At 45.2% G+C, this 12500-nt stretch overlaps 1 non-coding gene across 1 annotated transcript; it reads left to right on the forward strand.

The window, feature by feature from the left end:
* Nucleotides 1–99: 99 nt before the first annotated feature.
* Nucleotides 100–171, forward strand: TRNAQ-UUG (transfer RNA glutamine (anticodon UUG)). Its single transcript has one exon. It is a non-coding gene; the product is annotated as a tRNA-Gln (tRNA).
* The last annotated feature ends 12329 nt before the right edge of the window (nucleotides 172–12500 follow it).

Genomic DNA, 12500 nt, shown 5'->3' on the forward strand with positions numbered 1-12500 from the left:
TTTGCACTACAGCTTTAGAGCCTTTTTTCACCATGATTCATGAGTTCATATGTGCTTTTTAGCACAAAAAAACTGCAGCCAGTTATTTTTTGTGCGTGTGGTTCCATGGTGTAAAGGTTAGCACTCTGGACTTTGAATCCAGCGATCTGAGTTCAAATCTCAGTGGAACCTGGGCAGCTCTTTGTACATGTGTTTCAGTTTTTGCACTTACACTGAGTTCTCCTGTGCCAAAGGTTTAACATAAAAAGATAAAAAGAGAAAGTTAAAATCAACATGCAAAACAAAGATTTGAATGTTCCAAGCATCCATTGAGTGATCACTTTGAGTTCTATGGCCAAATCTACCTTTAAAGCAGGATTACGGAAACTTTAAATTGACTTTAAGTTACAGCACACTTACGAACTGTGTCACGCAAAGCAACCATACCCTTTGATTTATGTCAATGTTCACACAACACTTTTTCCAGGTGTATGAAACTGACAAGGATTTGAAGTTGAAATGGCTTCAGGAAATGTTGGCGTTTTCTTCCTGAATCATCTTTTCTTGTGTTTTTCAGAATTTCCTACAGCGGTTTGTAAGCATTTTTGGTGGTGTTTCTCTAAAATTATTTTGGGCATCTTTTGAGTCTGTTTTTGTGGCTTTTCTTTGTAGCTCACAAAATGCACCAAAAGTCTCTCAGGAACATTGAAGGAGTTTTCCTAACCTTGCCATTGAATTGTATTATAAGTATGGAGCTCTTCTAAATGAAAAACAGCTGAAGAATGATATGCTTATTTTAGTTAACCGCTTGGCATTTTTGGAAACTTGATGTGGTTAAAAGACGCCCAAAAGCCTGATCATATGAACAGCAAGTCTTTTTTACGTGGAAATTAATTTGTTCAGTGTTTTCAGCATTTTCAGAGTAATTTTCAGGATGTTTTTGGAATGGACCCACTCCAAATCCGCCTTATAAAGAGGTAAAAGTCTTAAACTGTGCATGATTCCCATTGATGATGACTTTAAATCAGATTTTTACATTTTACTGGGACCTGGAAATTTGTTTCTATTTTCTGAGATGTTTTCCAGAGGGATAATCACTGATCTTGATCATGGTGCTATATGTTCATATAGTTTTTTGACTGATTACCTGAGAAGATAAATTTGCGTGTGTCCTGTTTTATGCCACATGAAGGTGATATGCGAACTTTGGGCAGGGTTTCTAGAACCAGACTGACTTGATTTTTGGATGCATTTTATATAAGCCGATCTGACGCTACATCCCACGTGCGTCATGCCACTAATTAACCCCTTCCCGACCCATGACGCCTATGCGGCGTCATGGAATGATCGCGTCCCTGCAGATCGGGTGAAGGGGTTAACTCCTATTTTACCCGATCTGCAGGGAGAGGGGGAGTGGTACTTCAGCCCAGGGGGGGTGGCTTCACCCCCCCGTGGCTACGATCGCTCTGATTGGCTGTTGAAAGTGAAACTGCCAATCAGAGCGATTTGTAATATTTCACCTAAAAAACTGGTGAAATATTACAATCCAGCCATGGCCGATGCTGCAATACCATCGGCCATGGCTGGAAAATCTGAAGTGACCCCCCCCCCACCCCACCGATCGCCCCCCCAGTGCTCCGTTATGGGGTCCGGTCCCCTCCGTCCTGTGCTCCGCTCCCCCGTCCTCCTGCCCGCTCCCCCCCTGCTCCTATGTCACCCCCCGGTGCTCCGACGCCCCCCCCCGTGCCCCGATCTCCCCCCCTTATACTTACCTAGGCTCCCGGTGTCGGTCCGTCTCCTCGCTGGGCGCCGCCATCTTCCAAAATGGCGGGCGCATGCTCAGTGCGCCCGCCGAATCAGCCGGCTGGCTGATTCATTACAGGTACATTTTGATCGCTGTGGTAGGTTCTAACACAGCGATCAAAATAAAAAAATAATAAATAAACCCCACCCTTTATCACCCCCATAGGTAGGGACAATAATAAAATAAAGAAAATATTTTTTTTTTCTTTTTCCACTAGGGTTAGGGTTAGAACTAGGGTTAGAACTAGTGGTAGGGTTAGGGTTACGGGTATGGTTAGGGTTAGGGGTAGGGTTATGGCATGTGCACACAGAGCGGATCGGCCGCAGATCCGCAGCGGATCGGACGCGGATCCGCAGCGGATCCGCAGCGGATCGGCCGCGGATCGGCAGCGGATTGGCAGCGGATCCGCAGCGGATCGGCCGCGGATCGGCCGCGGATCGGCAGCGGATCGTGTTATGACCCCAATGGCGAGGGTCTCAGAGGAACGTGGAAGTCTGCAGAATACAAAAATCCAGCTCATAGGGCAGTGGTAGCTGGGTTGACCATATATCTACTCCTAACGCCAACACTAGAAGTAGCCGGGGATCATTCCTACGTTGATTCTAGATGACACGCTCCAGCCGGAGAATCTAGCTACCCCTAGTAGAGGAAAACAAAAGACCTTTCTTGCCTCCAGAGAAGGGGACCCCAAAGCTGGATAGAAGCCCCCCACAAATAATAACGGTGAGGTAAGAGGAAATGACAAACACAGAAATGAACCAGGTTTAGCACAGAGAGGCCCGCTTACTGATAGCAGAATAAAGAAAGGTAACTTATATGGTCAACAAAAACCCTATCAAAATCCACACTGGAAATTCAAGAACCCCCGAACCGTCTAACGGTCCGGGGGGAGAACACCAGCCCCATAGAGCTTCCAGCAAAGGTCAGGATATATATTTGGAACAAGCTGGACAAAAATACAAAACCAAAACAAAATAGCAAAAAGCAAAAAGCGGACTTAGCTGATATAACTGGAACCAGGATCAGTAGACAAGAGCACAGCAGACTAGCTCTGATAACTACGTTGCCAGGCATTGAACTGAAGGTCCAGGGAGCTTAAATAGCAACACCCTTAACTAACGACCCAGGTGCGGATAAAAGGAATGACAGAAAAACCAGAGTCAAAAAACTAGTAACCACTAGAGGGAGCAAAAAGTAAATTCACAACAGTACCCCCCCCTTAGTGAGGGGTCACCGAACCCTCACCACGACCACCAGGGCGATCAGGATGAGCGGCATGAAAGGCACGAACTAAATCGGCCGCATGAACATCAGAGGCGACCACCCAGGAATTATCCTCCTGACCATAGCCCTTCCACTTGACCAGGTACTGAAGCCTCCGCCTGGAGAGGCGAGAATCCAAGATCTTCTCCACCACGTACTCCAACTCGCCCTCAACCAACACCGGAGCAGGAGGCTCAGCAGAAGGAACTATAGGCACAATGTACCGCCGCAACAAGGACCTATGAAATACATTGTGAATAGCAAACGACACAGGAAGATCCAGACGAAAAGATACAGGATTAAGGATTTCCAATATCTTGTAAGGCCCAATAAAACGAGGTTTAAATTTGGGAGAGGAGACCTTCATAGGAACAAAGCGGGAAGAAAGCCATACCAAATCCCCAACGCGTAGTCGGGGACCCACACCGCGGCGGCGGTTGGCAAAGCGCTGAGCCCTCTCCTGTGACAACTTCAAGTTGTCCACCACATGATTCCAGATCCGCTGCAACCTATCCACCACAGAATCCACCCCAGGACAGTCAGAAGGCTCCACATGACCCGAAGAAAAGCGAGGATGGAAACCAGAGTTGCAGAAAAAAGGCGAAACCAAGGTGGCGGAACTAGCCCGATTATTAAGGGCAAACTCAGCCAACGGCAAGAATGTCACCCAATCGTCCTGATCAGCAGAGACAAAACACCTCAAATAAGCCTCCAAAGTCTGATTGGTTCGCTCCGTCTGTCCATTAGTCTGAGGATGGAAAGCAGACGAAAACGACAAATCAATGCCCATCCTACTACAAAAGGATCGCCAGAATCTGGAAACGAACTGGGATCCTCTGTCTGACACAATATTCTCAGGGATGCCGTGCAAACGAACCACGTTCTGGAAAAACACAGGAACCAGATCGGAAGAGGAAGGCAGCTTAGGCAAAGGAACCAAATGGACCATCTTTGAGAAGCGATCACATATCACCCAGATAACGGACATGCCCTGGGATAGCGGAAGATCAGAAATGAAATCCATGGAGATATGTGTCCAAGGTCTCTTCGGGACAGGCAAGGGCAAGAGCAAACCGCTGGCACGAGAACAGCAAGGCTTAGCTCGAGCACAAGTCCCACAGGACTGCACAAATGACCGCACATCCCTTGACAAGGAAGGCCACCAAAAGGACCTGGCCACCAGATCTCTGGTGCCAAAAATTCCCGGGTGACCTGCCAACACCGAGGAATGAACCTCGGAAATGACTCTGCTGGTCCACTTATCCGGGACAAACAGTCTGTCAGGTGGACAAGACTCAGGCCTATCAGCCTGAAATCTCTGCAACACACGTCGCAGATCCGGAGAAATAGCTGACAAGATAACTCCATCTTTAAGAATACCAACAGGATCAGCGACTCCAGGAGCATCAGGCACAAAGCTCCTAGAAAGAGCATCGGCCTTCACATTCTTTGAACCTGGTAAATACGAGACAACAAAATCAAAGCGGGAGAAAAACAATGACCAGCGGGCCTGTCTCGGATTAAGGCGTTTAGCAGACTCGAGATACATCAGATTTTTGTGATCAGTCAAGACCACCACACGATGCTTAGCACCCTCGAGCAAATGACGCCACTCCTCAAATGCCCATTTCATGGCCAACAACTCCCGATTGCCCACATCATAATTTCGCTCGGCAGGCGAAAACTTCCTAGAGAAAAAGGCACAAGGTTTCATAACAGAGCAACCAGGGCCTCTCTGCGACAAAACGGCCCCTGCTCCAATCTCTGAAGCATCCACCTCAACCTGAAAGGGAAGTGAGACATCGGGCTGGCACAAAACAGGCGCCGAAGTAAACCGGCGTTTCAACTCCTGGAAAGCCTCCACGGCAGCAGGAGCCCAGTTAGCTACATCGGAGCCCTTCTTGGTCATATCCGTCAAAGGTTTCACAATGCTAGAAAAATTAGCGATAAAACGACGGTAGAAGTTAGCGAAACCCAAGAACTTCTGTAGACTCTTAACTGACGAGGGCTGAGTCCAATCAAGAATAGCTCGGACCTTGACTGGGTCCATCTCCACAGCAGAAGGGGAAAAAATGAACCCCAAAAAGGGAACCTTCTGTACACCAAAGAGACACTTTGAGCCCTTGACAAACAAAGAATTTTCACGCAAAATTTTAAAGACCAACCTGACCTGCTCCACATGCGAATCCCAATTATCAGAAAAAACCAAAATATCATCCAGATAAACAATCAAAAATTTATCCAGATACTTCCGGAAAATGTCATGCATAAAGGACTGAAAAACTGAAGGCGCATTGGAGAGCCCAAAAGGCATCACCAAGTACTCAAAATGACCTTCGGGCGTATTGAATGCGGTTTTCCATTCATCACCTTGCTTAATGCGCACAAGGTTGTACACACCACGAAGATCTATCTTGGTGAACCACTTGGCACCTTTAATCCGGGCAAACAAGTCAGACAACAGCGGTAAAGGATACTGAAATTTGACAGTGATCTTATTTAAAAGCCGATAATCAATACAAGGTCTCAAAGATCCGTCCTTTTTTGCCACAAAAAAGAATCCCGCACCAAGAGGGGAAGAAGACGGACGAATATGTCCTTTCTCTAGAGACTCCTTGATATATGAACGCATAGCGGTATGTTCAGGTACCGACAGATTAAACAGTCTTCCCTTAGGAAATTTACTGCCTGGGATCAAATCTATAGCACAGTCACAGTCCCTATGAGGAGGCAGTGCACTGGACTCAGACTCACTGAAGACATCCTGATAATCAGACAAATACTCCGGAACTTCCGAAGGCGTAGAAGAAGCAATAGACACAGGCAGGGAATCCCCATGAATACCACGACAGCCCCAACTTGAGACTGACATAGCCTTCCAGTCCAGGACTGGATTATGGGTCTGTAACCATGGCAGCCCTAAAACAACCAAATCATGCATTTTATGTAAAACCAGGAAACGTATCACCTCGCGGTGTTCAGGAGTCATGCACATGGTAACCTGTGTCCAATACTGCGGTTTATTTGCTGCCAATGGCGTAGCATCAATACCCCTAAGAGGAATAGGATTTTCTAATGGTTCAAGAGTAAAACCACAGTGCTTAGCAAATGACAGATCCATAAGACTCAGGGCAGCACCTGAATCTACAAACGCCAAGACAGGAAAAGACGACAGTGAGCAAATCAAAGTTACAGACAGAATAAATTTAGGTTGCAAATTACCAACGGTGACAGGACTAACAACCTTAGCTATACGTTTAGAGCATGCTGAGATAATATGTGTAGAATCACCACAGTAGTAGCACAAGCCATTCCGGCGTCTATGAATTTTCCGCTCATTTCTAGTCAGGATTCTATCACATTGCATTAAATCAGGTGTCTGTTCAGACAACACCATGAGGGAATTTGCGATTTTTCTATCACATTGCACCGAATTAGGTGTCTGTTCAGACAACACCATGAGGGAATTTGCGGTTTTGCGCTCCCGCAACCGCCGGTCAATTTGAATAGCCAGTGCCATAGTATCATTCAGACCTGTGGGAATGGGAAAACCCACCATAACATTCTTAATGGCTTCAGAAAGGCCATTTCTAAAATTAGCGGCCAGTGCACACTCGTTCCAATGTGTCAGCACGGACCATTTCCGAAATTTTTGGCAGTACACTTCAGCCTCGTCCTGCCCCTGAGACATAGCCAGCAAGGCCTTTTCTGCCTGAATCTCAAGATTGGGTTCCTCATAAAGTAAACCGAGCGCCAGAAAAAACGCATTAATATCAGCCAATGCCGGATCTCCTGGCGCCAGCGAAAAAGCCCAATCCTGAGGGTCGCCCCGTAAGAACGAAATAACAATTTTTACTTGCTGAGCAGAGTCTCCAGATGAACAGGGTCTCAGGGACAAAAACAATTTACAATTATTCACAAAATTCCTAAACTTAAACCTGTCTCCGGAAAACAGTTCAGGAATCGGTATTTTAGGTTCTGACCTAGGATTACTGATAACATAGTCTTGTATGCCCTGCACACGAGTAGCCAGCTGGTCCACACTTGTAATCAAGGTCTGGACATTCATGTCTGCAGCAAGCATAGCCACTCTGAGGTAAAGGGGAAGAAGGAAAAAAAAAAAAAAAAAACTCAGAATCTTCTTTCTTATAATCCCTCTTCTGCAATGCATTAAACATTTAATACTGGCCTGGCAAACTGTTATGACCCCAATGGCGAGGGTCTCAGAGGAACGTGGAAGTCTGCAGAATACAAAAATCCAGCTCATAGGGCAGTGGTAGCTGGGTTGACCATATATCTACTCCTAACGCCAACACTAGAAGTAGCCGGGGATCATTCCTACGTTGATTCTAGATGACACGCTCCAGCCGGAGAATCTAGCTACCCCTAGTAGAGGAAAACAAAAGACCTTTCTTGCCTCCAGAGAAGGGGACCCCAAAGCTGGATAGAAGCCCCCCACAAATAATAACGGTGAGGTAAGAGGAAATGACAAACACAGAAATGAACCAGGTTTAGCACAGAGAGGCCCGCTTACTGATAGCAGAATAAAGAAAGGTAACTTATATGGTCAACAAAAACCCTATCAAAATCCACACTGGAAATTCAAGAACCCCCGAACCGTCTAACGGTCCGGGGGGAGAACACCAGCCCCCTAGAGCTTCCAGCAAAGGTCAGGATATATATTTGGAACAAGCTGGACAAAAATACAAAACCAAAACAAAATAGCAAAAAGCAAAAAGCGGACTTAGCTGATATAACTGGAACCAGGATCAGTAGACAAGAGCACAGCAGACTAGCTCTGATAACTACGTTGCCAGGCATTGAACTGAAGGTCCAGGGAGCTTAAATAGCAACACCCTTAACTAACGACCCAGGTGCGGATAAAAGGAATGACAGAAAAACCAGAGTCAAAAAACTAGTAACCACTAGAGGGAGCAAAAAGTAAATTCACAACAGGATCGGCAGCGGATCGGCCGCGGATCCGCAGCGGATTGGCAGCGGATTGGCCGCTGCGAATTCGAAGCAGTTTTCCATCAGGTTTACAGTACCATGTACACCTAAGGAAAACCAAATCCGCTGTGCCCATGGTGCGGAAAATTCCGTGCAGAAACGCTGCATTGTATTTTCCGCAGCATGTCAATTCTTTGTGCGGATTCCGCAGCATTTTACACCTGTTCCTCAATAGGAATCCGCAGGTGAAATCCGCACAAAAAAACACTGGAAATCTGCTGTAAATCCGCAGGTAAAACGCAGTGCCTTTTACCTGCAGATTTTTCAAAAATCGTGCGGAAAGATCTCACACGAATCCACAACGTGGGCACATAGCCTTAGGGTTAGGGTTGGAATTAGAGTTAGGGTTGGAATTAGGGCTAGGGTTTGAAATAGGGTTAAGATTAGGCTTGTGGTTAGGGTTACGGATAGGGTTAGGGGTGTGTTGGGGTTACAGTTGTGGTTAGGGTTGGGATTAGGGTTAGGATTAGGGTTGGAATTAGGGTTACGGGTGTGTTGCGGTTAGGGTTGTGGTTAGGGGTGTGTTGGGGTTAGGGTTGTGATTAGGGTTATGGCTACAGTTGGGATTAGGATTAGGGGTGTGTTGGGGTTAGTGTTGAAGTTAGAATTGAGGGGTTTCCACTGTTTAGGCACATCAGGGGTCTCCAAACGCAACATGGCGCCACCATTGATTCCAGCCAATCTTGCGTTCAAAAAGTCAAATGGTGCTCCCGCCCTTCCAAGCCCCGACATGCGCCCAAACAGTGGTTTACCCCCACATTTGGGGTACCAGCGTACTCAGGACAAACTGGGCAACAACTGTTGGGGTCCAATTTCTCCTGTCACCCTTGCAAAAATAAAAAATTACTTGCTAAAACATAATTTTTGAGGAAAGAACAATTATTTTTTATTTTCACGGCTCTGCGTTATAAACTTCTGTGAAGCACTTGGGGGTTGAAAGTGCTCACCACACATCTAGATAAGTTCCTTGGGGGGTCTAGTTTCCAAAATGGGGTCACTTGTGGGGTGTTTCTACTGTTTAGGCACATCAGGGGCTCTGCAAATGCAATGTGACGCCCGCAGACCATTCCATCAAAGTCTGCATTTCAAATGTCACTACTTCCCTTCCGAGCCCTGACGTGTGCCCAAACAGTGGTTTACCCCCACATATGGGGTATCAGCGTATTCACAACAAACTGGGCAACAAATATTGGGGTCCAAATTCTCCTGTTACCCTTGTGAAAATAAAAAATTGCTTGCTAAAACATCTTTTTTGAGGAAAGAAAAATGATTTTTTATTTTCACGGCTCTGCGTTGTAAACTTCTGTGAAGCACTTGGGGGTTGAACGTGCTCACCACACATCTAGATAAGTTCCTTGGGGGGTCTAGTTTCCAAAATGGGGTCACTTGTGGGGGGTTTCTACTGTTTAGGCATATCAGGGGCTCTGCAAACGTAACATGATGCCCGCAGACCATTCCATCAAAGTCTGCATTCCAAAACGTCACTACTTCCCTTCCGAGCCCCGGCATGTGCCCAAACAGTGGTTTACCCCCACATATGGGGTATCAGCGTACTCAGGAGAAACTGGACAACAACTTTTGGGGTCCAATTTCTCCTGTTACTCTTGCAAAAATAAAAAATTCTGGGCTAAAAAAATATTTTTGAGGAAAGGAAACACATTTATTATTTTCACGGCTCTGCGTTATAAACTTCTGTGAAGCACTTGGGGGTGCAAAGTGCTCACCACACATCTAGATAAGTTCCCTTGGGGGTCTAGTTTCCAAAATGGAGTCACTTGTGGGGAGTTCCTACTGTTTAGGCACATCAGGGACTCTGCAAACGCAACCTGATGCCCGCAGAGCATTCCATCAAAGTCTGCATTTCAAAACGTCACTACTTTCCTTCCGAACCCCGACGTGTGCCAAAACAGTGGTTTACCCCCACATATGGGGTATCAGCGTACTCAGGAGAAACTGGACAACAACTTTTGGGGTCCAATTTCTCCTGTTACCCTTGGGAAAATAAAAAATTGTGGGCTAAAATATCATTTTTGAGAAAAGAAAAATTATTTTTTATTTTCATGGCTCTGCGTTATAAACTTCTGTGAAGCACTTGGGGGTTCAAAGTTCTCACCACACATCTAGATTAGTTCCTTGGGAGGTCTAGTTTCCAAAATGGGTTCACTTGTGCGGGAGCTCCAATGTTTAGGCACACAGGGGCTCTCCAAACGCGACATGGTGTCCGCTAATGATTGGAGCTAATTTTCCATTCAAAAAGCCAAATGGCGTGCCTTCCCTTCCGAGCTCTGCCGTGCGCCCAAACAGTGGTTTACCCCCACATATGGGGTATCATCGTACTCAGGACAAACTGGACAACAACATTTGGGGTCCAATTTCTCCTATTACCCTTGGGAAAATAAAAAATTCTGGGCTAAAAATCATTTTTTAGGAAAGAAAATTTTTTTTTTTTTTCACGGCTCTGCGTTATAAACTTCTGTGAAGCACCTGGGGGTTATAAGTGCTCACTATGCATCTAGATAAGTTCCTTGGGGGGTCTAGTTTCCAAAATGGGGTCACTTGTAGGGGAGCTCCAATGTTTAGGCACACAGGGGCTCTCCAAACGCGACATGGTGTCCGCTAACGATTGGAGCTAATTTTCCATTCAAAAAGTCAAATGGCACGCCTCCCCTTCCGAGCCTTGCCGTGCACCCAAACAGTGGTTTACTTCCACATATGAGGTATCGGCATACTCAGGAGAAATTGCCCAACTAATTTTAGGATCCATTTTATCCTGTTGCCCATGTGAAAATGAAAGAATTGAGGCTAAAAATATTTTGTGTGAAAAAAAAGTACTTTTTCATTTTTGCGGATCAATTTGTGAAGCACCTGGGGGTTTAAAGTGCTCACTATGCCTCTAGATGAGTTCCTTGGGGGGTCTAGTTTCCAAAATGGGGTCACTTGTGGAGGAGCTCCAATGTTTAGGCACACAGGGGCTTTCCAAACGTGACATGGTGTCCGCTAACGATGGAGATAATTTTTCATTCAAAAAGTCAAATGGCGCTCCTTCCCTTCCGAGCCTTACCATGTGCCCAAACAGTAGTTTACCCCCACATGTGAGGTATTGGTGTACTCAGGAGAAATTGCCCAACAAAATTTAGGATCCATTTTATCCTGTTGCCCATGTGAAAATGAAAAAATTGAGGCTAAAATAATTTTTTTGTGAAAAAAAAGTACTTTTTCATTTTTACGGATCAATTTGTGAAGCACCTGGGGGTTTAAAGTGCTCACTATGCTTCTAGATAAGTTCCTTGGGGGGTCTAGTTTCCAAAATGGGGTCACTTGTGGGGGAGCTCCAATGTTTAGGCACACGGGGGCTCTCCAAACGCGACATGGTGTCCGCTAAAGATTGGAGCCAATTTTTCATTAAAAAAAGTCAAATGGCGCTCCTTCCCTTCCGAGCCCTGCCGTGCGCCCAAACAGTGGTTTACCCCCACATATGAGGTATCAGCGTACTCAGGACAAATTGGACAACAAAGTCCGTGGTTCAGTTTCTCCTTTTACCCTTGGGAAAATAAAAAAATTGTTGCTAAAAGATCATTTTTGTGACTAAAAAGTTAAATGTTCATTTTTTACTTCCATGTTGCTTCTGCTGCTGTGAAACACCTGAAGGGTTAATAAACTTCTTGAATGTGGTTTTGAGCACCTTGAGGGGTGCAGTTTTTAGAATGGTGTCACTTTTGGGTATTTTCAGCCATATAGAACCCTCAAACTGACTTCAAATGTGAGGTGGTCCCTAAAAAAATTGGTTTTGTAAATTTTGTTGTAAAAATGAGAAATCACTGGTCAAATTTTAACCCTTATAACTTCCTAGCAAAAAAAAAATTTGTTTCCAAAATTGTGCTGATGTAAAGTATACATGTGGGAAATGTTATTTATTAACTATTTTGTGTCACATAACTCTCTGGTTTACCACTAACATGAAGCCCAATATGTCACGAAAAAACAATCTCAGAATCGCTAGGATCCGTTGAAGCGTTCCTGAGTTATTACCTCATAAAGGGACACTGGTCAGAATTGCAAAAAATGGCAAGGTCATGAAGGGGTTAAAAGAAGCGCCATGAGTGCCACCAGGTAAGTGGTGCATCTCCCTCTTTTGTCTAGCAGTTACAGACCACTGCTGTGGCAGATGTACTGAGACATGCACTTTTATTCACAGCAACCTTGAATTATCTCTTGGATAAAACTTTTTACCACACAATGAAAATTTTTTAGCCACTTCTGGATGAACAGCTTTCTAACAGTATAAGTTTTCCAGTTATTTTTTTCTTACCCTTTTTCCAAGTAACAGATCCAACACTCTATTTACTAGCCACTTTTCATCAACATTTAAAACTGTCATTGTTGAGATATCATGGAACTCTTGGCACACTTGTGGAAATAAAGTTTAGGAGATATTAATTTACCA

Source organism: Ranitomeya variabilis, chromosome 2 (assembly GCF_051348905.1).
Source record: "Ranitomeya variabilis isolate aRanVar5 chromosome 2, aRanVar5.hap1, whole genome shotgun sequence".
Taxonomy (NCBI): domain Eukaryota; kingdom Metazoa; phylum Chordata; class Amphibia; order Anura; family Dendrobatidae; genus Ranitomeya; species Ranitomeya variabilis.